At 42.4% G+C, this 25,979-nt stretch overlaps 1 protein-coding gene across 4 annotated transcripts in view; it reads right to left on the bottom strand.

Annotated features, from left to right (window-relative positions):
- The window catches only part of B3GALT1 (beta-1,3-galactosyltransferase 1), a 339,454-nt gene that overhangs the window by 246,391 nt on the left and 67,084 nt on the right, over positions 1–25,979 (bottom strand). For all 4 annotated transcript variants that reach the window (XM_079982470.1, XM_079982469.1, XM_079982472.1 and 1 more), the window contains exon 2: positions 11,130–11,273. The gene's annotated coding sequence lies outside the window, so the exon portion shown is untranslated. The remainder of the gene's footprint in view (positions 1–11,129; positions 11,274–25,979) is intronic.

Genomic DNA, 25,979 nt, shown 5'->3' with positions numbered 1-25,979 from the left:
GACATTTTGCTGCCTGAGGAGCAAGTCAAGATGACACACAATCCATATACAGAAGCAGACTAGAGTAAAAGCTGAAGATGAATTCAGTGCTGGAAACAGGACCGCATCCTTCACCACACCTGAAGAGTGCAGGTACACACCACCATCACTATCATTTATATCCCCGCTTTTCTCCCCCAAAAGCCCAAGCTAGCAAACACACAAATGATAAAACACCTAAAAACAATTCTAATACAGACTTAGGGGGCACAGGGTAGGCCACATGGTGAACACAACTGTTGTTCTCCAACAGAGGGGAACAGCTGAAGGCGGAAACAGGAAGTGTCAGGAGCTCATCCTACACTCGAGTAGGACCCTGGCAGAGACACATGCCCAACTGGCATGTTCTCTCCCTCCTGGTCAATCGTTCAGGAGCTTCAAAAGCTTTATTCAGCTCGAACATCACAGCAACCGATACCAACAGACACAGGCACACTTAGGGATCTGCAGAGTCTGTGCAGTTTTTATGACAGACCTCAGCAACTCAGCAGTTTGGCTAATCTACTTTATTTTCAAATAAACACACACGGAGCACTGCAACATGGCTCCCTCTCTCTCTAGCATCAGACAAGAAATAATAAGAACAAAGGACAATAGTCCCACTTCACGGAACACAGTAACACAAACATCCTGTCTCCATCACTTCCCACTTTGTGGAGTCAATGTGAAAGACAATAATCCCATGACTGCAATCATGGAGCAGGAATTCTAACAGGAAGATGGTCCGGATGCCACTGTTCCATCACATACTCCAAGTATCTGACACCTGAGGCAACTTCCTCAGTCTGTCTAATGGAAGAGCCGGACCCGCAATTTCTTCATGAGTCTGCCTGAATGCAGACCATCATGTTTACTCTGGCTGGATACTACATACTGCATACTGATTTTGAAAACTTATTATTTTGAACAAATATAATGATGTGCTATTGCAACACTGTGGTTTGGGGAAACTGTTGCAATAATACGCAAGCTTAAATAAAAAATGCCTGCTGAAAATGACTTTTTGGTCACATTTCTTGCATTATTCATCAGTAACAAACCTCTGTCAGAACTTTTTTTTTTAATTAAAGCATATTCTGGACTATCTTAAATGAGTTTTGAAATTAATTAGAAAATCCAGCCTCTTTATCACCTCCTGTCAGAACTATTTGCAGAAATAAGGTAATAACCAGAGTTATCTTTTTATGAAAATTTGCAAGCGTGACATAAGGATTCCATTTGCCTAATTAACACCTTGAAATAAAAAAGATAATATTTACACATGATTTATGAACAAAATCCAAATTGTTTCCAATTTATTATTGGCACACATGCAACTTGTTCTAATTAAGGAGGCTCCGTTCCACGAGAAATACCTCCAATACGTTTGTACTGGTGATAAATCCTTGAGAACGTCTTATGCCAGTGAGTTGTTTGGGTTATTTACCCAGGTAGGAAGACTCTTGCTGACTTTGCCTATGCAAGAATTTCAATATGTGGTTGTGGCTCACACCTTCAGCTCAGGCAGCATAAATGAACTGCTGTTGCTGCAAACATAGTGACGTGGCATGTCCAAAATGCAGCACTCATATAGCAGAAGACAAGGGCAGCAACAGGCCGAGTGAATGAGCATGGGGGTGACAGGTGGGAAACCAAACACCTCCGTGTTTTGCTTTTGACGACATAAAATGCATCAATAGCCATTTTATGCCCTGCATGAGTTGCCACCCAAGGAAAGGTGAATAGCATATACTCTTAGCTAGAGCTAGGTAATGAGTGTGGGACTTATTTCCTTTTGTTCCAGGAAAGCTGAGTTTTAGTCTCAGAGCACACCTTGGGGAGAGAAGTTTGGACAAAGACAGTGGACACTAATGCATACAGTACAGTACACATAGTTTAAGTGTGACAGCAATGAATACTCCAAGTCCACAATGGGCTTGTGCAAATTCAACAGAAGCACGGCAGATTTCAATATTTGAAGAGCAGGAGTCAGATTTACTAGAACAGTAATACCCAAGGTAAAGTGGGCAGTATTTAAAAAATCAAAATAAAAATTCTGTAATATTTATAATCTGGGGTATCAGTTATTTAACCCCTAATTGTTTGTAACATTTGTATGATATCCATCCCAACATGGAATAAACCCATCAAGATCGCAATTTAAAGGAATTTACTTCCCATATATCTCTTTTAAGGTTAGAAGAATACAAATACACACACACACACACACACACACACACACCCCAACCCAGCTATGTGTTCAAGCACATTTCCTCAGCCTTGGTTCACTCTTATTTGTTCTTTTCCAGTCTCTTGATTTATACTAGATCATGTTTAGTGCCTCATTTCACTCAGGGCCAGACCTCACTTACCTTGAAAGATATGAAGATGTTCAATTTTAGCAAACAAAATATTGCTTTTGGGGTATAATAATAAATTCCAACCCAATATATTTTCATCCTAAAAATCATTCACACCTGAATAACGCAAAGCACTGTGTGGTCCATTAGTCTACGCAAGCCAGCTTAATGTATGGAAAACACATAAGGCTGTGATATATTATAGCAGCACCATCTCTAAATGTGATGCGGAGAGTGAGATGGGGTGAAAATATTTTAAAAAGACACCTAGTATAGGCAGAAAGGAGGCCGTTGGCATAGGCATTCCTACCATCATGACCAACAAAAACAATATATAAACTGTTACCCAAAACAAAACTCTTCAGCTTTATAATATCCAACAGTGATGCACATTGCTTTATCTAGCTTTTGAGCATGGAATGCCTTCCATTCCTTTGCAATTCAGACAACTTCAGCATTCATTTAAAAAATGTATGACACTATCCAGCCAAAAATAATAACTTTAAAGTTTTATGAATTTCAGTGGGAGAGAGGGAGGCCTATGGCCAACTCTCCCACTAAAATCAAAGGGATTTAAGTATGACTGGATCGCAGCCATATATTTTCTCTCTTCAAAATAATGATTTCAAAATAGCCCAGCTTCTCCTGATGTTTACTTATGAAGAAGTGGTTCTAAAGCAAACTGATTAGGAATTCTTCAGCGTTGAGATATTCCCCTTCTCCCACCCCAGCAATACTCGAGAGATACGAAAGATCTAGCAGTGTGAAATCCATGAATACAGAGATTACTTGCCAAATACTGAGGAGTTTTAAGAAATCTTTCTCTTTCAAACTTGGTAGATGCCAAACTAAAAATTACTTATTTATGAGTGACTCACTGCATTTTTAGCCCACCTTTCCTTCAAAGAGCTAAAGGTGACATGCATTTTTCTCTCTTTCTTCATTTTATCCTCAAATTGAGAGAGTGAGTGCATGATTGGCCTAACAAGATTCATGGCTTATTCCGGATTTGAACCCAGATCTCTCAAGTCCACTCCCACCACACTGACTCTATTACTCTATGACACTAGACTGGTATAGCATGAGGTTATTGAACTTTTTGGCTGCAATCCATTCTACACACACCAACCAGAGAGAAAACTGCATTAAACAGAAAGGGGCTCAGGTCTGAATAAGCACCTTCCAATTATAGGATTCTCGCTGTTCTGTTATTAAAATGAATGGAACACAGAAAAGAAAATTAAAGTAATTTTCAGCGCTCACTGTGTCAGTTATAAAAGAAAGGTTTTTCCTACCTTTGTTTTTAAAATAAGTCTTTCCCTTGAACTTGTTTCCAAATCACAAATATGTTATCATGGCAGGTTTTCGATAGCGCTCAGTAGAAGTGGTTAGAAAAAGTAATAATGCTAAGAAGCTCTAAGTATCGGCATTGTTAGCAATATAAATTACTCACGTTAGTTTATTAGCTCAGAGAGATACACACATTGTGCCTGCTGAGATTTGTAACAAAATATCAATAGAAAACAAAGCACGATGGCTTCACTCCCCTAAAAGAAACAAAACTACCAGTTGGTTCAGCACAGGCAGAGCTAATTTCTTAACCTTCCTCAGCAAGTTCTAATTCTTAAGGGGTGATGGCAGGTTGAGTCATGTCATCTAAACAGCCAATTACTATTTGGGTTGAGTAAAAATTGCCCTCAGGTGATCGGGCAACGAAACACTTCTGAATGATCTCGGGACGGAAGATGTGTAAAGGTCACAGCCCAAAAATGTATCTGCCTGGCTTGCATATTTGTCTCAATAAAAGGAGGCTCCACAGGAATGGCAGCAGCTCGCTTCAGCCCACCTGTGCGCAGCTCACATGATGATCAACACCTGTCTTGGGACTTCACTTCACCTTGCCTCTGCTCTTCCAACTCCAGCCTCCAGCAACATGCCTGGGCTTGATTCCAAACCACTAGAGTGGGTAGGGAGTCAGAATAGACAATACTGGACTGGATGGGAAGATAGTCTGACTCTGAACTGAGCTAAAGAATCTTCCTATGTTCCTCTCAGAACTAGAGCACTAGTTAGAGTGAGGTGGTTGCCTCAGGCAGCTGATTCTGCTTTTATGACAGGACATCAAATCATCAGTTATATTATCATATGTGTATCGTATACGTAATGTCGTATCGTATACATAATGCCATATTGTGTTTTACTTTGTTGGAAGCCGCCCACAGTATCTGGGGGTACCCAGTCAGATGGATGGCATATACATAATAAGTAAAATGTATTTTAACGCCAGGGAGGGGAAAACAGGCTTGTAGGATTTTTTGCCTCAGGGATAAGATTGGAGAAGGGTCACAGGTCAGTGAGAGAGAATATGTTTTACACAGAGAAGCATCCTCTGTGGTAATCCTCACAGAACTCTAGCCCAATGGTTGATTTGATTTGAACTGATTTTATAATGAATTGATTTTAGAATGCTGTATTATTTTATTGTTGTTAGCCGCTCTGAGCCCAGCTTCAGCTGGGGAGCGCGGGTTATAAATAAAAGTTTATTATTATTATTATTAAGATTCAACCCCCAGCATCTCCCTGGCAGGAGGCCGCCTCAAATTCTGACCAATCTAGCTCAGTATTTTCTGCATTGGTGGGGAGCAGGCCTCCCGAATTTGAGGCAGTCCTGGCAAGTATCCTGTGTAACAAAATAACATAGTTGGACTGGCATACTAGGCACCTGACAAGTGGCGACATGTCGAGGGATGACACTGCTGTTCTGTCACACCACACCTTGCTGGCAGGGATGAAAATTTAGTATGGCGTGTCAGTATAAGTGACCAAAAAGTTGCAGTTTCATAACACAAGAAGCAATGCAGTGTAAAATAAGCCTTTGAAACCGGGACCGACGTGCTGGCATTGTAATGAGGAAAACTAGCACAATAATCCTCACATCAAATGCAGCCACTGGAACTTCGTTCCAAGTTTATCTTCTGCATGCAAAACTACTGCACTAGCACCAGACTTCGTTCAGGAGGTCCAGTGATAGTGATGGCCACATGGGCACGAACATATTCCATGTATCCAACGTAAGCATGTTGCAATGAATTCCACTTTGCCTTCTCCAACTTCATTTCCTTTTGCAGGGTTTCAGTTTTGCTTTTCCTGAGTGGGAAACCTGTAATCTGGATTCAAAATCTTATTCAGGTTTTAATGAGAAATCCATGTACTTTTTGAAACTCATGGAAGACTTCATAACAAGCAAGGAAAAGAGCTCATATTTGTGTGTTTGCCGTGCAGCGAAATTCCAGTTATTGTTGGGAGTTTTTGCTCGTATTTTGTTTTACATTTCTAGTGCCACTGGGACTTTTACTAAATTAAAAGGTTTTCTAAAAATTAATTTCTCTCTTGCTAGAGCCCATAATGAATTTCACATCTGAGTTAGTACAATTATAAACATCAAAGAAAGGTCAAAGCCCACAAGTGTTCCTAATGGTACTAAAACTCTCATCTAGGAAGCAAGACTCTCGTTTTATGAACTTGCATTTATTACACTGCCATCCTATCTACTGTATATCTCTTTCAACATCTCTCCCCACTACCAATATATTTTCACAACTGTAGACAAATGTCAAGCAACGTTATGTATTTTCTTTGGATCACTGAAATCTGCATCATATTGTAATTAATCATGTTTAAAACTATTATTTAATAATCCCTAACTGTAAAATTATTTCTACAAATTTGTAAGGGCTACATTACACTTATATCAAAAATATATTTAAAAATTGTGGTGTGCCTTGAATACAGTGCTGTCTGTCTCCTAAACTTGTGTACTATTTCCTTCTTGTTGATTCTATACAATAAAGAAGCATGCTAACCCTGGAGTAAACTCCACTGAATCCAGTGAGACATAAAGGTAAAGGTAAAGGTACCCCTGCCCGTACGGGCCAGTCTTGACAGACTCTGGGGTTGTGCGCCCATCTCACTTAAGAGGCCAGGGGCCAGCGCTGTCCGGAGACACTTCCGGGTCACGTGGCCAGCGTGACATCGCTGCTCTGGCCAGAGCCAGAGCCGCACACGGAAACGCCGTTTACCTTCCCGCTGGTAAGCGGTCCCTATTTATCTACTTGCACCCGGAGGTGCTTTCGAACTGCTAGGTTGGCAGGCGCTGGGACCGAGCAGCGGGAGCGCACCCCGCCGCAGGGATTCGAACCGCCGACCTTTCGATCGGCAAGCCCTAGGCACTGAGGCTTTAACCCACAGCGCCACCTGCGTCCCTGCGCCACCTGCGTCACTTATATCAAAAATATATTTAAAAATTGTGGTGTGCCTTGAATACAGTGCTGTCTGTCTCCTAAACTTGTGTACTATTTCCTTCTTGTTGATTCTATACAATAAAGAAGCATGCTAACCCTGGAGTAAACTCCACTGAATCCAGTGAGACATACCTCTGAGCAAATACCCTAGGGACAGTGATGTACATGCAGGTTCAGGGATCCTATGCGAGAACTGTAATCAAATTCCACATAAAGCAAACTTTACCAATTTAAGAGGAATCTGCGGTACTGTAACAGCTCTAACCCAGTCAAAATAAATAAAAACTGTCCAGTAGCACCTTTGAGACCAACTAAGTTTGTTCTGGGTATAAGCTTTTGTGTGCACTTATACCCAGAACAAACTGAGTTGATCTCTAAGGTGCTACTGGACAATTTTTTAATTTATTTTGACTGCGTCAGACCAACACGGCTACCTACCTGAAGCTCTAATCCAGGCACATGAAGGCCTGCTCTTACTTAACCTTTTTCAAATTGCTGTCACTTCTAAACTCTCAAAAGGCTTTGTAAGCAAAACCAAGAGTGCAAAGCTACTTGTGATAAGGTAAACTTATGTGTGATAAGCTACCCAGATCAGAACGGGCGTTTTTAGAAAATAAGTCATGCACGTCTGCAACATTTCTGGATATTATCTTTGCATGGAAACTTATCTTTCCAGGTATTTTCAGAAGCAAAAGGTGGGATTTGCCGAATAAGCCTCATCAGTTGAAGCCTTGTGCAAGGACTTTTGCCTGTTTGATAGGGTTTACAACCTCTCCGCCTCCTCCTGCACCCCCTGAGATTGGCTTTGAGTGGGTTGGGAGAATCCCTAGAACAGTTCATGTTGGCAGGAGAGGGGGGATCATTCCATCTGGCAAGCTGCAATGCTTGAACAGGCAGAAAGTTCATCATAGTGCAACACTGAATTCCATTCAATGTATTTTAAGGTCAAGATCCAATGCAGAACTCCAAAGCAGAACTCTTTTCGGTGTGGTGAAGAGACAAGCTACTGTTCAGTTAAAATAGGCTAAGAGTAAGCGAGTCTCTTTGACAATGGAATTTTCTACAGTGAAACCGTTTTCTCTCTTGTGGTCTGATAGCCTTTCTTTTGGAATACAGCAGAATGGTCATTCACTGTATGAGTTGTAAGCCAAGCATCCCCCAGTTTATGCCACACCTCAGCCATGAATTCAGTAAGTGGCCTTAAGCGAGCCATCGCCTGATCCTTACATGGCTTGATCACTTTCTAAGTGTTATTCAATATTGTTAAATATCTAGCATATGTTAAGAAAGCCACTAAGAGCATCAGAGTAGATTTTTGTCATCTTGCAGAACGGAAGCCACGAGCACAATTGTATCTGCCACTCCTAATTGAATGCCGAATGATTTCAATGAATAACAAATAAATTTTTGGACGGTTAGTAAGATATTCATAGATAAATTGCAAGCAAAGTGATTAGAAGTACCGAATTATTCACTGCAAATTACTTGCCCAGCTCTTGTTAATTATCTGCAAGTAGCAATTCCTGCTCTATCATTTGCAGTCTCCTAAAAGGGAAATTAGAATCCAATGAATGGGCAAGAGGGAAAGCCAGCAAGTTTAAAAGCCTCTCAAGAAAATCAAGATATTATGAAATAAATAATAGCCTAAAACATTCAGATAGCTATGGCAAGGGCTTGGTTTCTAAGGTGTAAAGTTCCTGGATATGCCTTTTAATAAGTTGTCAGTGGACAACTTATTATGAACATGTGTGTGTTCATATAAAATAATGATTTATTGATGTTGTGTTGAATAGTATGGAACACTTTTTGCTACTTTGGTTTTGCTACTTTGGTCTGGATTTGAACCGCCAACCTTCTGATCGGCAAACCCTTGGCTCTGTGGTTTAGACCACAGCGCCGCCCGCGTCCCTCCCAAGGTTAGAATAAGAGAAGGCAAATTACTCTTGATGTTACAAACATCTAACACACCTCCCCTACCTATTCCGTTTTGTAGAGAGCGTCCCCAAAAGGTCGCCATGTCTGAGACTTTTATCATCATATCTCTGATTAGATGTGGTGATTGTATATGGAAGCCGCTCTGCAATTAAGGACATGCAACGGGCAACAATGATTCTGAGCTGCATTCTGCTGGCTATAGAGATGTCTGTGCTTTTTAATGGGGAACGTGAGTGGCAGCTAAACCAATTCTGGATAATATTATTCAGCAGCCATTTGAATCTGCAGGTCTCATGTTCTATTCAGCACCATTTGGGATTGAGGACAGAGCTGAAACACATGCAGAGAAGGATTATAGGGTGCGACTCTTGCTGAGTCATAACCATGCCAGATTGCAAGTCTTCTTTTCTTTTCTTTTTTTAAAAGAACCTCACTGCATATAGAAATCTGGAAATTAGGATCCTCCTCCCAGACGTGTTTTTCCCCCTTGTATAGGCATATGATGGGGTGTTGAAACATGTTATTCCTGTGCTTAGACCACAATCTGAAATGGTGGGATTTTAGAGATTTTGCAATCTGCATCCCTACCACCACCACCCTAAAATACTGGGCAGCTAAAAAAGCCTGTGTCTGCTCATTGTCAGCAGCTCAGACTTTAGGATGATAGGACAATCACTGACTCACCAAGATTTCTTGCCTCAATAAAACTGGCACTCAAAAGAGACTGACTACCAGGGAAGGAAAACAATAAAACCACAGACAGGCTGGCTGACAAAACGAAAGTTCGCTTGCATGAGAGATGAACTTCAGACAACTGATGTTCTAAAGGCAGGGGGGAGCGACGTGATTTGGGAGTGCAGGGGTGCGCAAAAGGGGTGAAAGATGTGAGATCCAGGTGTCTGATAGTGGGATAGAACAGTAAAGAACAGAGAGGCGTGAGCCTCAACTGTGAAAGGTCCTCACATCAAGGCATCCTGGCAAAGGAGATGTAAGTTGAGGATCCCACCAGGGCTTCAGAGAAGTTTCACTTTGACACTCAAAGCAACAGCAAGAAATCCTCCCTCCCCGAGCAAATGTAAAACTTACCGTGCAAATAAAATGTAAAAAGAAGTGCAAATAAACAGATAGTTTAGGAAAATTTAAGGTACAGTGGTACCTCAGGTTAAGAACGTAATTCGTTCTGAAGGTCCATTCTTAACCTGAAACTGTTCTTAACGTGAGGTACCACTTTAGCTAATGGGGCCACCCGCTGCCATCGCGCGATTTCTGTTCTCATCCTGAAGCAAAGTTCTTAACCCGAGGTACTATTTCTGGGTTAGCGGAGTCTGTAACCTGAAGTGCCTGTAACCACTGTACATGAAGGGACAATGGTTCAGACCTATACTAGAGCTCTTGGGTGAGGGGGAAGGCTCTCCTCTCTCTACAGAACTGACCATCCCATGGTGAGACAATTGCACCTTCAAGGTTGGTGGCATGAATTTTTATTTGATTCTTCCCCTCGCCCCCCCCCGCCCCCCAATGTCTTTTGCTATTACCTTCTAAAGTCATAGTCTGGCCTTTTGAAAACACTTAGAACCTTAATAATTAGCAAATACTTGATGTCCTTCACTTTGCTGTTGCTAAAGCAACCACCGGCTGTCTTGTGTTAGGAGAGGACAACAGTGACGGCCAGCTGGGTGGCATTTGGGTAGCTGTGACAAAACTAGAGAATTAAATCCTCCCAAATAATCTTGGGCTGCTTCAGACTTGAGGCTTGGGCTGTGAAAGGATTTCATTCCCAAGAAGCCCATAGAGGGATCCTGGGCGGCAGAAGGAACTTCTGGAAGGGCGGGCGATAGGAGGATCATTCCAGGGCAGTCCCTGTCACTCTCCCAACACTGTCAGACTCCAGTTCCCATCAGCCTCTGCCATGATGGAATGATAGGTGCATACCCTCCAACATTTATCCGATGAAAATAGGGGCACCCCATTCCATAAAGATAATTTTACTATTTATAACCCACACATCTGGGGTAGCTTCAAACATATATAAACACATAATACAACATTAAACTTTTTTTTTTTAACTTCCCTATACAGCTTGGGGGTTGGATAACTCCAAACCCTCCAACATTTCTCCAATAGGGACATCCTACCATACCCTCCAAGATTTTTCTGATGAAAATGGGGACATCCTAGAGGAAAGTGAGACATTCCGGGATCAAATCAGAAACTGGGACGGCTTCTCTAAATCAGGGTCCTCCCTGGAAAACAGGGACACTTGGAGTGTCGGTGGGAGCTACAGCCTGACCCTATGTTCTAGAGCAGTGGTTCTCAACCTGTGGGTCCCCAGATGTTGTTGGACTACAACTCCCATCATCCCTAGCTAGCAAGGCCAGAGCTCAGGGATGATGGGAGTTGTAGTTCAACAATATCTGAGGACCCACAGGTTGAGAACCACTGTTCTAGAGTGTAGTGGAAGGGAAATAAAAATCAATTTATACCAGTACTGTACATATAGCAAGCAGGATCTCACCTCAATAAGGTCATGGATGCTTCTGATTCCCACCCTAGTCTTCCGGGATTTAAGCTGTGGGAAGAACAGGTTCAGCCTCATGGTGTGGCCCAGTGTGAAACTTCTGAGCATGTGTTTCCACTCTTAGACTGGTGATGAGTGCTCCTAGAAGGAAGGAAGGAAGGAAGGAAGGAAGGAAGGAAGGAAGGAAGGGGGGGGAAAAGAAAGATACAGCATTTTATTAATGTTCTCAGCTTTGGGAACCTGCACTTCATTTTTTTTTTTTTTTTTGCCTCTGCTCATTGTAAGCATTCCTCCTCCCTCCTTTTTAATTTTCCTGTTCTCTAATCTTCTCAATCCGCCCCATCCACTGCTTAGCACTGAACTAATCTGTACTGTCTGAGAGAGTTGATGGCCCAAAACAGAGAATTGTTGCAGGAAATGACATCATTTAAAGACTGAAAGGGAGGGAGGAAGCATAGGAGACATGATTTTTAAAAGAAAGAAAGAAAACAATTTAGGAATTTGTTTCTGTTTGACTTATTAGTTACCACTTTATAGTGCATTCTTTCCCTGAATAAGTTGTCCCCATGCCCTTAACTCAGTCTGGAAGAACTGAAAAAGGGAGGGAGGATTATTGAAATTCAGAAAGCATTACAACCTTTGAAAGAGCTTTAAATGTGAGAGGAGCTTTTATCAGCTCATGGGTGTAATTGGTTGCCTTGTAAAAGCAATGATATGGAGTGATAGGACAGCCTCAAATGCAATCCATCCATAGTAACTACAGATTATGTCTGGACTTTCTTTGGGATGCTCTGAGTAAATCTTTAACTCCGGACATTCCAAATCAGCGAGAGTACTATTACGCAGCTTGTTTCACACACAGCAATAATCTTCCTCAACCTTGTGTACCTTGTGAACCACACGGCTGCACTGGTAAATCCTCCTCTTAATCTAGGCTGGAAGCAGACCCTCTGGTTCTCTCTGGAGAGCCTAGCCCATACCTTTTCCATTACAGTGGTACCTCGGGTTAAGTACTTAATTCGTTCCGGAGCTCCGTACTTAACCTGAAACTGTTCTTAACCTGAAGCACCACTTTAGCTATTGGGGCCTCCTGCTGCCACCGTGCTGCCGGAGCACAATTTCTGTTCTCATCCTGAAGCAAAGTTCTTAACCTGAAGCACTATTTCTGGGTTAGCGGAGTTTGTAACCTGAAGCGTATGTAACCTGAGGTACCACTGTACTCCACAGGTGAAAGAGACATTTATGCATTCTTACACTGAGCAGCATTGCCCCCCCCCCATAATGTGAAAGTAGAGGACCCTTCCCCAATCTATCACCCTTCAGATCTTATGGGCTAGAATTCCCAACCGCTAGAGGACCTTCTCTGACTTTCATATCCTCTGGTTCCTGAATTGCAGAATATTGGATTAGATGTACCCAGAGGGCCTTTCCAGCTCTACAATTCCATGACTTTTGAGTAGCTCAGCATCTTGCGCCGCTCTTGTTTGCTTTGCAGTGGCATATGTATATTGCTCAAGGGCCGCACTCCCTTTCGAGGGCCACATGCCAATTCTGGGGAGGGTCAGGTGCAAACTTGGGCAGGTCAATTATTGTAAGTTTTCCCTTTGCGAAGTAGGTTGGTTTCTACTCACAACCTTATATATTTTATCCTTCATCCAGGCAAGCAAAAAAGGAGAAAAGAATAGAATGATGATGATGATGATGATGATGATAATAATAATTTTTTATTTATACACCACCCTTCCCGGTTCAGAAAACTGGGCTCAGGGCAGCTAACAACAAATTTAAAACACTTAATTGTAGAAGCAGCATGAAACACAGTATAAAAACATGAATAACAATAAAATTCAAAGTTCAGAAATCAATTTGGGGGAAATCCATCTAATAAGCATTAGATTGTCACCAGGGCTAGCTGGCTGAATTAGTCCTACTTTGGCCAGCAAGGAGGCCAGGGGAGAATTAGCTGTGGGTTCTCAAAGCGAGTGAACTTCATAAAAGGGGAGGGGGAGGGAAGAGAAGGGAAGGGAAATAAAAGATCAGGCTGAATTCAAATTAAAGGCCAGGCAGAATAGCATCAATGCTCAATGCGAAGAAGGGTCACAGAGCAGGTGTGGCCTTAGGAGAATCTCAAGGGTCAGACAGAAAGTTCTAGAAGGCCACATTTGGCTCTGCAGCCAGGGGCCCCCCATCCCTGCTGTCTTTGTTTTATATTATTCTATGTTGCATTTTTATTGCTTTTAAAACTCATTTCGCTAAAGAGCTCTTCATTCCATCAGTGAAGTGACTTTCTCTGCATCACTTTGGCACCTGTACTCTTTCGGGGGGAGGAAGAGGGGGTCATTTTCCTTATTATTCCTGTTTTGTCTACTTTTCTGGAAATAATTTTTTTAAAAATGAATTATTGTAACGAGCTTGCGAACAAATGCAAATACTAATTTAACCAACCGACGAACAAATTAAAATAATCTCTCATACTTCTTACTAGCAAATTTCCCAAAGGGCATTCCCAAAATTTTCCTCCAAATTAATACATGGTGCTAAAAATCGGTACGCATTCAAAAGCTGACATTGCATATGATCATGTTAAATGAACGCCAAGTTTCAGAGCCTTATTTTCCCCTTAGTAGTGATCTTTTTCGCCTTCCACCAATGGTATGCATTAACCGGCAAAGCAGGAGACAGGGTGTTTATTCTTTGAGTGGAATTATTATTCCTACTCCACTGAGGAGACATTAGTGCCAATAGATCCCCCTTGAGTAACTTTCAACACACTATATTAGGTATCACCTAATTCAGCATCCGGAAGTGCAGAAAAGCCAGCAAGTTCACACACAGCATGCTTCTGCTGCGGCAAAGTTGCACCAGAGAAACTGCATTTGAAGCAGCTCCCAATCCCCAGCCATTACATGTGGGGAGCAGAGAGCATACATCTTTCTCCACCATCTGCAAGGCATACAGGATTCCAAGTTTTTATAACCATGGCAGCTGGCAGCAGATGTCTGGGGGGGTCGGCACTGCCCGTCCCCTAAGGAGAACATTAGCACCAAACCCGTATACACCAGTCAATTCAAATTTATTTGTACTGTAAGATTCAGATGTACAATAAAAAAGGGCCTTGGGGGAGAATTCACTATGTGCAGCATAGTGGGAGAAAAAAGGAAAAGGGAAAAAGAGACAGTCCAGAATCTAGGATAAAACTATTCTTGCTCTCCACTCCTCCTCCTTTAACTGAACCCATTGCAGATCAACATCCTTGTTAAGAGAAAACATTTCTCCAGAGATGGATGAATGGATGCCATATTTCAATGGATTTGTCCGAGTCGTGGGTGTTATTTAGGGTTTTTATGTGTTTAGTCAATTTCTCCATCAGGGCTCTCCTGTGCGAGATGAAGATGGTCTAAACACTTTCAGTTCTGTTCAATAACTTGCCTTGGCACTACAAGTAGGAAGGTTATGAGTTCTTTATGAAATTATTTATGCTGCTGTTCTTTGTGAAGCATAAATACTGTTCTTCTCCAACACTGCATTCATAGCATGCCTCATAGGCCTTATTTTTCTCTTGAATCTTTCTCTTGTGGTACAAGAATTCCACTCTTTAGACTGCGTGTTCTCATGGTTTCACTGAACATTTATAACTAGGGCTGTATCCAAGTTATACTCAGACTCATTGAATTTGGCGGATGTTTAGCTATGTCCAGGGATTTAAATGGGTCTACTCTGAGCAGGACTAATGTTAGATACAACCTAGAGACTGTGCCTATATAGTACATTCAAAAATTTTGTGTCGGTTTATCTGTTCTGATCTTAATTCCCAGAAGTGTCAATTTAGCTTATTTTGCTTACGCCATGGAGGTGCTGGGCTGCCCAGACAACAAGACCCCTCTCTTGGCCTCGTTGATGTTCCATCGTCTCTCGAGACAGATGGATGACAGAAAGAAGGTTAAGCCATCCACCTTATTCTCTCCAGTTCTATTTGTATGCACAACATTATTTGTACAGTCACTCCGAAAACAGGATGCTAGACTAGATGAGCTTTTCGCTTAATCCAGCAGTGTTCATTGTTCGTTGTACCCGAGAGTAAGGCACACAATTAGATTGTGCTATTGTGGTTACCGAAGAACAAAACACTGTGATGATCATCCAGCTATGACACCTTCTGGCATGCCAGGTGTTTAAAATATATCAGGAGAGCTAGTCTAGCTTCATAACAACCTGTTCCTGCAATCCTATATACACTTACCTGGGAGTATGTTCCACTGGACTCACTGGAACTTACTTCTGAGTAGGCATGCATAGGCTTGTGTTGCATCATGGAGCCTTCTAGCTCCCCAGCACCAGCTACAGCAGTCTAGTTGCAATGTCTACCACATGGTCTGAAGAGAAGTGGCCCTGCTCCCAGAGCTTTGTATCTGCTTCAGAGGGTTGTTTTGACTTTCAGTTGGCACAAAGCAGATCCCCCATTATATCGTATCGAAGAGAAATACAAGGCTACTGCTGGTGGTGGTGATGGGCAAAGAGCGGTGGATAAGTTTTGTGATAGCTTAAGCTTCCGATCCAGAAATAACCTTTCCTGCGCTTTCCAATCATAATGCTTTAGGGAGGAAGTAACTTGCCCGAAGTTGTTCCATTTCTATTGAATCTCCTTGGCACAGCAACTTTCAGAGTTGTGGAGTTGAGGGCAGTAGTGGTTGAACTTGTATGATCTTATTGCAATCCAGACCAATTCTTTCCTAAAATCCAAACCCTTGTTGTTGTTGTTCTGTTGGTTTTACTCTTGCTGTTGGTTGCTTTTAAGTCACTTATCTTCTCCCCAACCCCAATCTCATTCCTGTTCTGGCCTTGGTTGCATTTGATTAAAGTTTGACATTAAATCATTGCATCTGTGAGTTATAGTAGAGTATCTGTCTGACTCATGTGTGTGTGTGTGTGTGTGTGTGTGTGTGTGTGTACACACACTATACTATGTACAAGCAGGCCCGTGCAAAGCTAGTCTGAGGCCTGCAGCGGAAGCCCTGTCCATGAGACTCACCATTGCAGCACCACCACCTAATCTGATCTGACGTTACACACTGATATGTAACAATGCAAGTCCAGATTTTACTATTGAAGCCTTGCCATGCAGACAGAGAGGCGTGGGCATTCCGCCCATGGCCATTTGACTCATTAAGTCCCCAGTTGGCTGGGAGGCACAGGGCATTCTTGGCATGACAGTGTAACTCTGCCAATCCCCTGGCAGGGTCCCCTGACTGGCTTAACCCTCCAAGACCTGGGGGGCGGGGCAAGTGAACCTGGCTGCACCCCCACTGCACAGGCCTGTGTACAAACACTGTATTGGTGTACACTTTTAAATTTCAATAAAGTGTCATGAACTCCATCAAGCAGGAGCCTGGCATGGTTTGTTCTGTCTCTGCCCAAGGTAGATGTGTATTTTTGGAGGACAATCTCAATCCTCTCCCCCAAAATCAACTTTAAATGTACCTGGTGCGCATGCGCGCGCACACCCCCCCCTGCATTTATTTGCCTGAAATTTGACAGGTTTCATCACTTCAGATAGGTCTATAATGCTTGCACATTCCATGCAAATCCCATCCCCCCCTCCTCTCATACACACACACACTACAGCAATTTGGCGATTTCCCAACTACAGTTATTTGGGAGACATACAAAGATTTGTATTTTATGAAGTGAGGCTCTGCTTTGAATCTAAAACATGGTGAAACAACAGTCTGAACCACTCAACCTCTATGACACACTATTTGAAGTGCTGAAGTGGGTTCTTAAGTGTTGTTTCCTCCCACCCCAGCTGGAAACACACTTATGAATTGGGGTCGCTTATCCTAGGATTCCTTCTGTTTCAGATTATAAGCCAGTATCTGCATCGGATCTTTAAAATGTATATTATGTTTTACATAGATATCCTAGATTATCTATCCCAAATTTCCCAGGGTTGCATCCCCCCCATCAGTGTGAAATTCTCTGATGTACAGGCAATTCTTATTTTGCACAGGGTTACATTGCAGACCCCCACGTGCATTTGTGGGGCCTGTGTAAAGCATTCTGCCTCATCCCGCACCCTTTTAGGGATGTTTTAGTGACATTTGGGGGTCACTTCTGGGTTTGGCACTGTATGTGTATGCGCAATCAAGCATCAACAGGACACTTGTAAATTGGCCATCACCTGTCTTTCATTTCTTCCATAGATGTGAAAGGATCCCACCAATTCAGGCAGGATAAGGGGACTCGCAGTGTCATTGAGGTGACAGCAAAACATGTCTCCCATTCTTACTAAGCTGGACTAAAGGGCCTAAATCTGCTTTTACCCCCCTCCCCAAAAGTCTTCTTGATTTACATTGTCTAATAAAAATCAGTGGGAGCAATTGGTGAGGGCAGATGAAACCTCTGCAAGTAGGGAAGCAACAGGTCTCACCTCTTCCCTAAAGGAAGGGTAGCCACACGTTGCCCTCCCAATACTGTTGGCCTGCAGCTCTCATTATCTGTGCTATGGCTGTACTTTCAGTGACTAAAGAGAGCTGCAATCCACCAGGTTATGGAGGGCACCATGCTGACTATCCCTGCTTATCATGTTGACTTTCCAGCATCTGCACACCCCTTCCAGCAGAGGAGGGTCCACTGCATCGAACACCCAGCATGGCCAAGCCGCAAACACTGAACTGTCAACCTATCGTCTTCATCTCTTCCATCTCTCCCCCCCCCCCCACTCCTGCTTCTCTGTAGTGGACTTTCTTACTTCAGGCAGTGCTAACACATTACTTTGTTGAACCATCTCTACAGAATATGAGTTTCACACCGGGGTGCTCATAAATCACCCAGAGAACCCATTCAGTACAAGATACATTATAAGGAAAATTATCTTTGTAGCGACAGAGGAGAAGTTAAAATCTTGTGGGCTGCAAAGAAAATGCCAGCCAGCCAGCTAAGTCACTGAAGGCCATTAAATCAGATTTTAAGTATTGTCCCACCAGGGGAAAAATCAATCGGGGCTAAGTCCTTAACTTTATGACCTAAAGGCTTTCTAAATTATCAGCAAGTGACCTGCATAAATTGTAAGCAACACCATATAATGTACCAAGAGTGTCGCTAAATATTGCAGCTTCTTTCCCTGACTCTTCTGAGCAACATGCACAGTCATAGGTGAAACTTATTACTAATGAAAGCATCAACAAACAGGCCAAGTGACCCCAACACCAATCCACACACTCCAGCAAGGTTTCAATGGCAGGCTATGGCTGACCATCCTCTTCCATAAGTAGTGATGGGAAAGCCTGGCATGTGCTCATGGGCCCACCTAGCCAACAGCTCTTCCCTCCTCCCCAAACAAGCATTGCATAGCCGTGAGCTATGCCATGCAGGGCCACCCAAGATGGACAGGTCATAGCTGAAAGTTTAGACTAAATGTGATCCACCTGGAGAAGGAACTGGCAAACCACTCCAGTATTTTGCCAAGAAAACTCCATGGACATAAAAAAGGAGAAGCTTTGAGAAGAAAGTGAGAGTTTCCAAGGCATGCTGTGGGTCACGGAGAGTCCAACATGACTAAGACGACTAAACAACAAGCAAAATGAATCATGTAAGTATTTACTACATGAGGTAGTATGTTTCAAGTCTCAACACTCTTCTTTCAAAGGCTAGTGGGGCCTGGAGAGACACAGTGTGATGGCAATGTTCTCCAAAGAGCAAAGCGTGCAAGGAGGGCATATACAACCAGGGCATATACAGTCACACCTCATGTTACGTTTGCTTCAGGTTGTGCGTTTTCAGGTAGCGTCCCGCGGCGACCCGGAAGTACCGGAAAGGGTTACTTCTGGGTTTCGCCGCTCGCGCATACGCACAAAATTACATCATGTGCATGCGCAGAAGTGACGAATCATGACCCGCTCGTGCGGGTTGCGTTCTTTTCAGGTTGCAAACAGGCCTCCGGAACGGATCCCGTTCACAAACAGAGGTACCACTGTAGCTCATTCCCACACCGGGTGACTATTTCCACAGCTTCATTAACATGCAACCCCAAAATTCTGGATCCCCCCCCAAACTGATGCCAAAGCTTAGTGCCAGTTCTGTGCTGTTTTGTGCCATGAACCAAAAAACTCAAACTTCTCTAGTTGACTCCAAACAGGCACCAAAGTTTTGTATTATGTTTGTGCCGTTGGCTTACAGTTTTGTGTCTTGGCAAACAGTAATGGCTGTCATCACCCCTGGTCTTCCCATTTTATCTAGTTGCCTGTGCATCTTATCTTGCTTTGGATGGTAAACACAGAGAAGATGTGAAACACACCATGAGGGTGACTTCACAGATCAACGTTTTTACAACCTAGTGTCCTGCTGGACTCCTGTCGGCCCTATAAAGACCAAAACATCTGTAGAGAGCCATGTTCGGGAGAGCTGTCATTGCCACAAACAAATAAGCTAAATACTGTGTGTTACTTGCTTGAAAAGCAGAACCACAACTGATAAAATGAAAACGTGGCCACTTTGAAGGCAAACTAATTCTATCGCTGTGATATTCAGTAAACTTTCATTTAGGCATTAGCGGCATTTCCTACTCACAGTATGGGACAATATTTCCTGCCAGTAGATGTACCCAGCAATTTAAAAAATTGAGCCATCATTGTATTTTACTTCGCTATACTGTTCGGACTGCCAAGTCTAGAGTAAGCCTAAGGCACAGCCTTTGACCTGAAAGACACTTAAAAATAAAAAAGCTGTAAGTCACAATGGTCAAGTTAAGCCATCTAAAAATTGATTCAATGTTTCTTTTGTATCACACTTGCTTTAAGGTAAGGTGAACTGAAGGCACTTAAAAGATTTTAGTTCTTGCTATAAAAAAATATTTCATTAAATGGGAACAATTATGTCTCTGGCTGATGTATGAGCTAATACTTCCAGTTGTGACCTAATTAAATGGTACTTCATGGCAAGAGCCCTGGAAAAAAAAGAAATTATTTGTACATTCACAGTTCATGTTAGAAATCTCAGGAGTTCTCATTAACTGAAAATTACAGTAGCGCAATCATCAGCGCCTTTGTCATTTGCAGCTAAAATAGTCTCTGGGAAGCTGTGAAGTATTTCAAGGTCTCTATGATTCTGTCTGAGCCACAAAAGCTAGCTGTTACAACTCTTATTTACCTTGCTGAGCGCTCATTTGCTGAAATAGTCTGCCTTGCGGACACGTTTGTCTCACAACAAAGCCCCACAGAAAGTGGTTAGGCTGCTTGCCACAAATTTTAGAAGGCAAGTGGGTATGGAGCCAGACCCAGGATGGGGAACCCCAGGCCTTGGGGCCAAATGCAGGCCTTCAGGCCTAAACCCTCTGCACCACCACCTGTCCCTAGGACTTATCCCTCATGGTCCCTGCTTTCCAGTCTGCTTGAAACTTGTCCTTGAACTTTGATAGTGTCTGCTTGCCTGGGTAGAGGATAGAGGACAGTGTGTGTGTGCAGAAACTACTAGTCTACTGTACAAACATATCCTTTAAATATTGCTCTCCCTACTTTTGCCTTTGGCCATGCCCCTCACTGGCAAGAGGCACCTGGAAAGTTGCCCATAAGGAAATATGGCCCTCAATGTGGAAATTGGTTTCTCAGCCATGAGCAGAGCTGGGCTGTGAGACTGGGGACTTTGGAGGCAGGCTTTTAACTATATCTAATGATAACTTTTATATTCCTTGTAAACTGCTTAGAGGTTTCATTATAGGCATTTTGCTATAAGGAACGAATAAAAAGACGGCCAGTCATGGGAAGATGAGTATGTCGAACAGCTTCTCCAGCTTGCACAATGGATCTACGTGCAATGCAAAAACACAGATTTATGGCTGCAGGTTCCATTTATTAATGAGAACATGGGTTGTTATTTTTTTTCATAACCATGTGGAATCCTGGTCCATGTTTTTGTGCCTTGAAACCTAACTCAATGTTAGGCTGGAGGAAGATTCCTACAGCTGCGTTATTCTTATGCCAATTTTGGATTCCCAGAGTTTGTTTATTTATTTTTAAAAATAAATAAAGAATAATAACCAAATTGCTGTGAAGCGTTTGGGACAAGTTCCAGTATTTTTGGAACAGCCTTGCCACCATCTGGTACCTGTACCCACAAGGGTATTCAGCTCTTACTCAAAGAGGCAACACATTCATTAACAATTGCTTGTCTCTGCGAGGACACAGATGTGTCTGGGACCGAGCTTCATAGATTATAGCTCCAGGAGATTAATGATGCTATTTCATGTTCCTTCAATGGGCAATGGACCTCACCTCTGATTCTTTCCTATGCAATGTTCCAAGCTCCAGAAGATGCCATCCTCCAGGGTAGTAGCAGCTGAATGCAGGAAAGAGGTGGCATCTGTGCATAAGGATGAAACATTGATTCAACTGAACATCTGAAGCTGCCTTGGATGCAGTCAAATTATCCCTCCATCTATTTAAGACCAAGATAGCCGAAGCTGATGGGAGCAACTTCCCAAGCTCTGTCTGGTAGAAATCTTCCACAGCCCTACAATCCAAGTTCTTCTTAAAAGGAGATGTTGCCTTAGAAGGAACCTAGAACTTTCTGTATTTAAGGTATGGACTCTGTCACTGAGCTACAGGTTCCTCAAAGTGCAACTGACACAAAATTCCAGGATTGTAAGGAAAATGGAATGTCTCGAAAGAACCTCCATGCAACCAACATTTCAGATATATGAATGCAGGGAAGGCACTAGAGATGTCACTACAGCTGCAGTGCTTTAATTCCCCCTTTTCACAACATCTCTCTAAGGACAGGCAACCCCTGCCTTCAAACAGCAACACACACAATGGAAAGGAGGCAGCAGGGTGGTTGTCGGCAGCGCTGCAAATGTTCATGGATAACAGTGAGCAATTTTGGATCAGCCCTAATGTTGACAGTAAAATCGAAGTGTGACAATTTGCACATTCAGATTTTCTGCTGAAAATTCGTCTTAGTTCCTCAGACACACTTTACTGATATTCCCTCACATCGCTTCTTTTTTATTTTCTAGTTTTTATTTTTTCTTCCTCCTACCCGCAATCCTCTGAGGTAACTTTGTCATTCAACTTCAACACTCTGAATCCACAGTCGGCAAGTTCTCCTATGTCTTTTACATTTATCTCTTCTGAGATGTTTACCTAGCATAATTTTGTTTTTTACCTAGCATAATTTTCCCTTCTGTCTCTCTCCACACAAACACACACCTTTGCATCAGCCTGCCTGCATCCTAAAATCAGCCACAAAGCCCCTATTCAAAAGTTTAGAATCACAGAATTATAGAATTGTAGAGTTGGAAGGAACCAACTGTTTTGCCCAACGTGGGGTTCGAACACACAACCCTGAGATTAACACATGTTTTACATGTGTTATTTGTAAATTGCCTTGAAAGGGGATATAACATATTTTTAAAAATAAACAAATATGTGCATATGTGTGAGATATTCTCTCTCTCTCGAATATTTTTCACCTCTGTGCAAATGCTGTTTACTCTTCCAGCCTAGTCCTTTTTCATTCTTCTCATACAGAGGCAGACGCTATTTCTCCAGTGCCACATTCCATGCAGATGATTTATTCCACATTTATTTTATTTATTCAAGTTTTGCTCTTTGGAAAAATGTTACTAGTGCTGCAGCAGGTAGAAATTATTTTAATTGTTTAAAATTCATCCCTTTAATGTTTTGTATTAACATTAAATAGCTATGCAGAGTGAAAAGGGGGCACAGTGCCCTTGCTTGCAATCCAAAACAACCACAAAAATAAATAATTTATTTTTTAATCTTGACAACTGCATAATTTACTGTTTAAAGAGGTTTTAAAAAGAAGGATGGAAGGGGGGGGATAAAAGAAATATTCTACCAAGGTATCATAACAATACAAGGTGTATTCGGAATAGTTCAGCGTTAGCAGAATGAGTGAGAAGTTAAGAAAGCTCTCTCAGAGGCCTTGTGTCAGGAGGCAAATGTATGTTTCTCCTCACCAGGCACCTATACAATTTGAGAGTGGAACTGGGCACACTCACCAAACAACCAGTGCTGAAACTGACCAAATATTCAAACTGACAACACAAATTTAAGTGGTATAAAGAGCAGTGGTGGACTTTGTCTCTCAATTTTCAGTGGCACCCTGTGTGACTAAAATTTGGTGTGCCTCCACCTCTCATGCTTCGCTCAAAAGCGGATACCCTAAAACAACTTCTGTAAATAGGATTCATAAGCAAAAACATGACTGGTTGTCTGCTTTTTAAATCCAAGGTCTTTCTCCTTCAGTAACTGGGTCACTTTCTATTTAAAATAAGTGAAGTGGTGTCTGTTGTGTTAAGATGTGTTTACACATTGTGGCATTATCCATTGGTGAGGCAGGGTTGGGAGGATGTTTTCATCTTTCTGTTTGATCACTCCAATTTTAAGTGGTTGCTGGCAAGCTGTCCTACTACGGAATTTAGAAGTGCTCTTCCCTTTTTGCAGATTGCTTTTCCATCCAGAAAAACCTCACCAGGCTCAAGACAAAGAGCAATCGGAAAAGATAAATATCACTTAGCAGATTTACACATCTTATTTGAATAGCTTGACTTCCAGCAACCCTGTCTGAAATTATGTGTGTTTTGCATGAATCTTGACAAATCTAGGTCTGTGAAGGTATACTTTGCAATCCCAAAAGTAGGCCACCTGTAAATATTTATTACTGTTGCTACAGCCAAACAGATTTGAAAACAATCCTCATTGATGTCAACTTATCTCTTTCCAACAAAAAAAACCCCTAGTCCTCAAATGAAGACGTGGATTAGTCAAGGCTCTGCCCTTTTTAAATTAACCCGCTCCAACAACAAGACATTGTAACAAATTATTCCTCTGAAATTGAGGTATTTCTGAGTTACATGCCTCCCACACCTTTTTATTCTCACTCCAAACCAGTTTCAGTTTATGGTATTTCCTAGCTCAGTGTGGCTTTGCTTTTATTTTTAATTAACTCTGCTGCCTTCTTTTCTACATTGGATGTTGCAGTTGCTGTGCTGCCTTGGAAAGCAATTTTTGTGCTAGATATTCCTGCCATCTCTCCTGCCACGGGTGTGCTCTGAGCTGCCAGAGAAGTGTGCTATGGTTATGGTACCTCTTAGCATTGTGGTGGAGTGGGAGTGCGGAACCCTTGTTTCCACAACTGTCAACCCTGGCCATTGGCCATGCTTCCTGCAGCTGATGGGAGCTGAGTTCAGCAACATCTGGAGGATCAAAAGTTCCCACCACCTGTAGTTAAAAAAAATGGGGGGGACCCCTGGATGGCTAAGTACAGTCAAAGGTGACTATGGGGGTGTTAAAGAAATTGGAGTTCTTGTTGAAAGTACACTAAACAGGATATACCAAGAGCTCTGGCCAAAAGTTTCAATACAAGGAATAATTCCTACTCGAGAGTAGAGGAGAAAAACGTGTATATTCTGCTAAGAATACCAGTGTTAAACTAATAGTAAATTTAAACACGACGTATAAACACAACATTTAAGTACAGAAATAGTGTAGTTTCAAATATGAAATGATATAGTATAAAGGTACATAAAATACCAGTACACAACAATAGTTTTATACAAGTCTCAATGGCAGTCAAAAAGAGTCCATATTATATAAAGTCAGAATGAAGAATCAAATAGGGCCAAAAAGAAGTATCCGTAGTATGAATCAGATGTACGACTCAGTAGTGGTGACCAGGACAGGGCCCTGTTTCAGAGTAAATGCCTTCTTCAGCTCAGTTTTTTAAGGAATATAAATCTGTTGGAAGTTTGTATCATTCAATTATTTTGTGTTTCTTTTTCCACCATGCGTCTCAGTTGAATGAATCCAAATTTTCTTGCATTTCTCTGTGCGTTTTCTATGGGGGTGTGACACTCATCTCACTTCAGGCCAAGGGAACTGGCGTTTGTCCACAGACAATTGTCCAGGTCAAGTGGCCAGCATGACTAAACCACTTCTGGTGCAACGGAACAGTGTGATGGAAGCCAGAATGCACAAAAATGCTGTTTACCTTCCCGCCACAGCGGTACCTATTTATCTACTCGCACTGGCATGCTAGGCTGGCAGGAGCTGGGACAGAGCAATGGGAGCTCACCCCATCTGTCTCAATCATTCACGATATGCAGCAACACTCCATCTTATGCAATGCGTGTTTCCCATGCTGTACAACATCAGAATATGTTTTCTCCAGCCCACGACATTCAAGGGGTAGGGAAATAAAATATATAATGTGATGCCTTGACATGGACCTATCTGCACTTATTGGGGGGGGGGTGGAGATAGTCTAGTGCAGGGTTTACCAAACTTGGGTCTACAGCTGTTTTGGGGCTACAATACCCACCATCCTTGCCAACTATTCCTGCTAACTGAGATGATGGGAGCTGTAGTCCAACAACAGCTGGAGACCCAAGTTTGGGAAACCCTGGTCTAGTGAGAATGTATTGGATGGGCCACAACATAAATGTGTTGGCATCTTTATCTCGGGAGTAAATGGAGGACTGCACCTTTGGGGGTGAAGTCAAACTATTGGAAGGTTGCAGTGCCTCTTGTGGCTGTAGAGACTGATGCAGAAGAGACACATTTTGTTGCAGCTGGAGCAGATGAATGTTTCTGATTGTGCTGCTGCAGATGCACCACGGCATTTCTTCTCTGTGCTCCTCCCAGTAGTCATTCCTCCTCTGGTCACGGCTGTGGATACATGACCTGTCTGTCTCCAGGCGCTGTGGTTTTCTGCAAGCAATTTGCACATAGAGAGGTTGATATTGCCAACCTTCATGTCATGTTTACAGACAACTTTGTAAAGCAGAGCTGGTCTGCCAATGGGCCTAGTGCCCGAAGCCAGCTCCCCATA

This window comes from Podarcis cretensis, assembly GCF_951804945.1.
Source record: "Podarcis cretensis genome assembly, chromosome: 1".
Taxonomy (NCBI): Eukaryota; Metazoa; Chordata; class Lepidosauria; order Squamata; family Lacertidae; genus Podarcis; species Podarcis cretensis.
The sequence above is the reverse complement of the archived record's forward strand: the minus strand, read 5'-3'. Positions and strand labels throughout refer to the sequence as shown.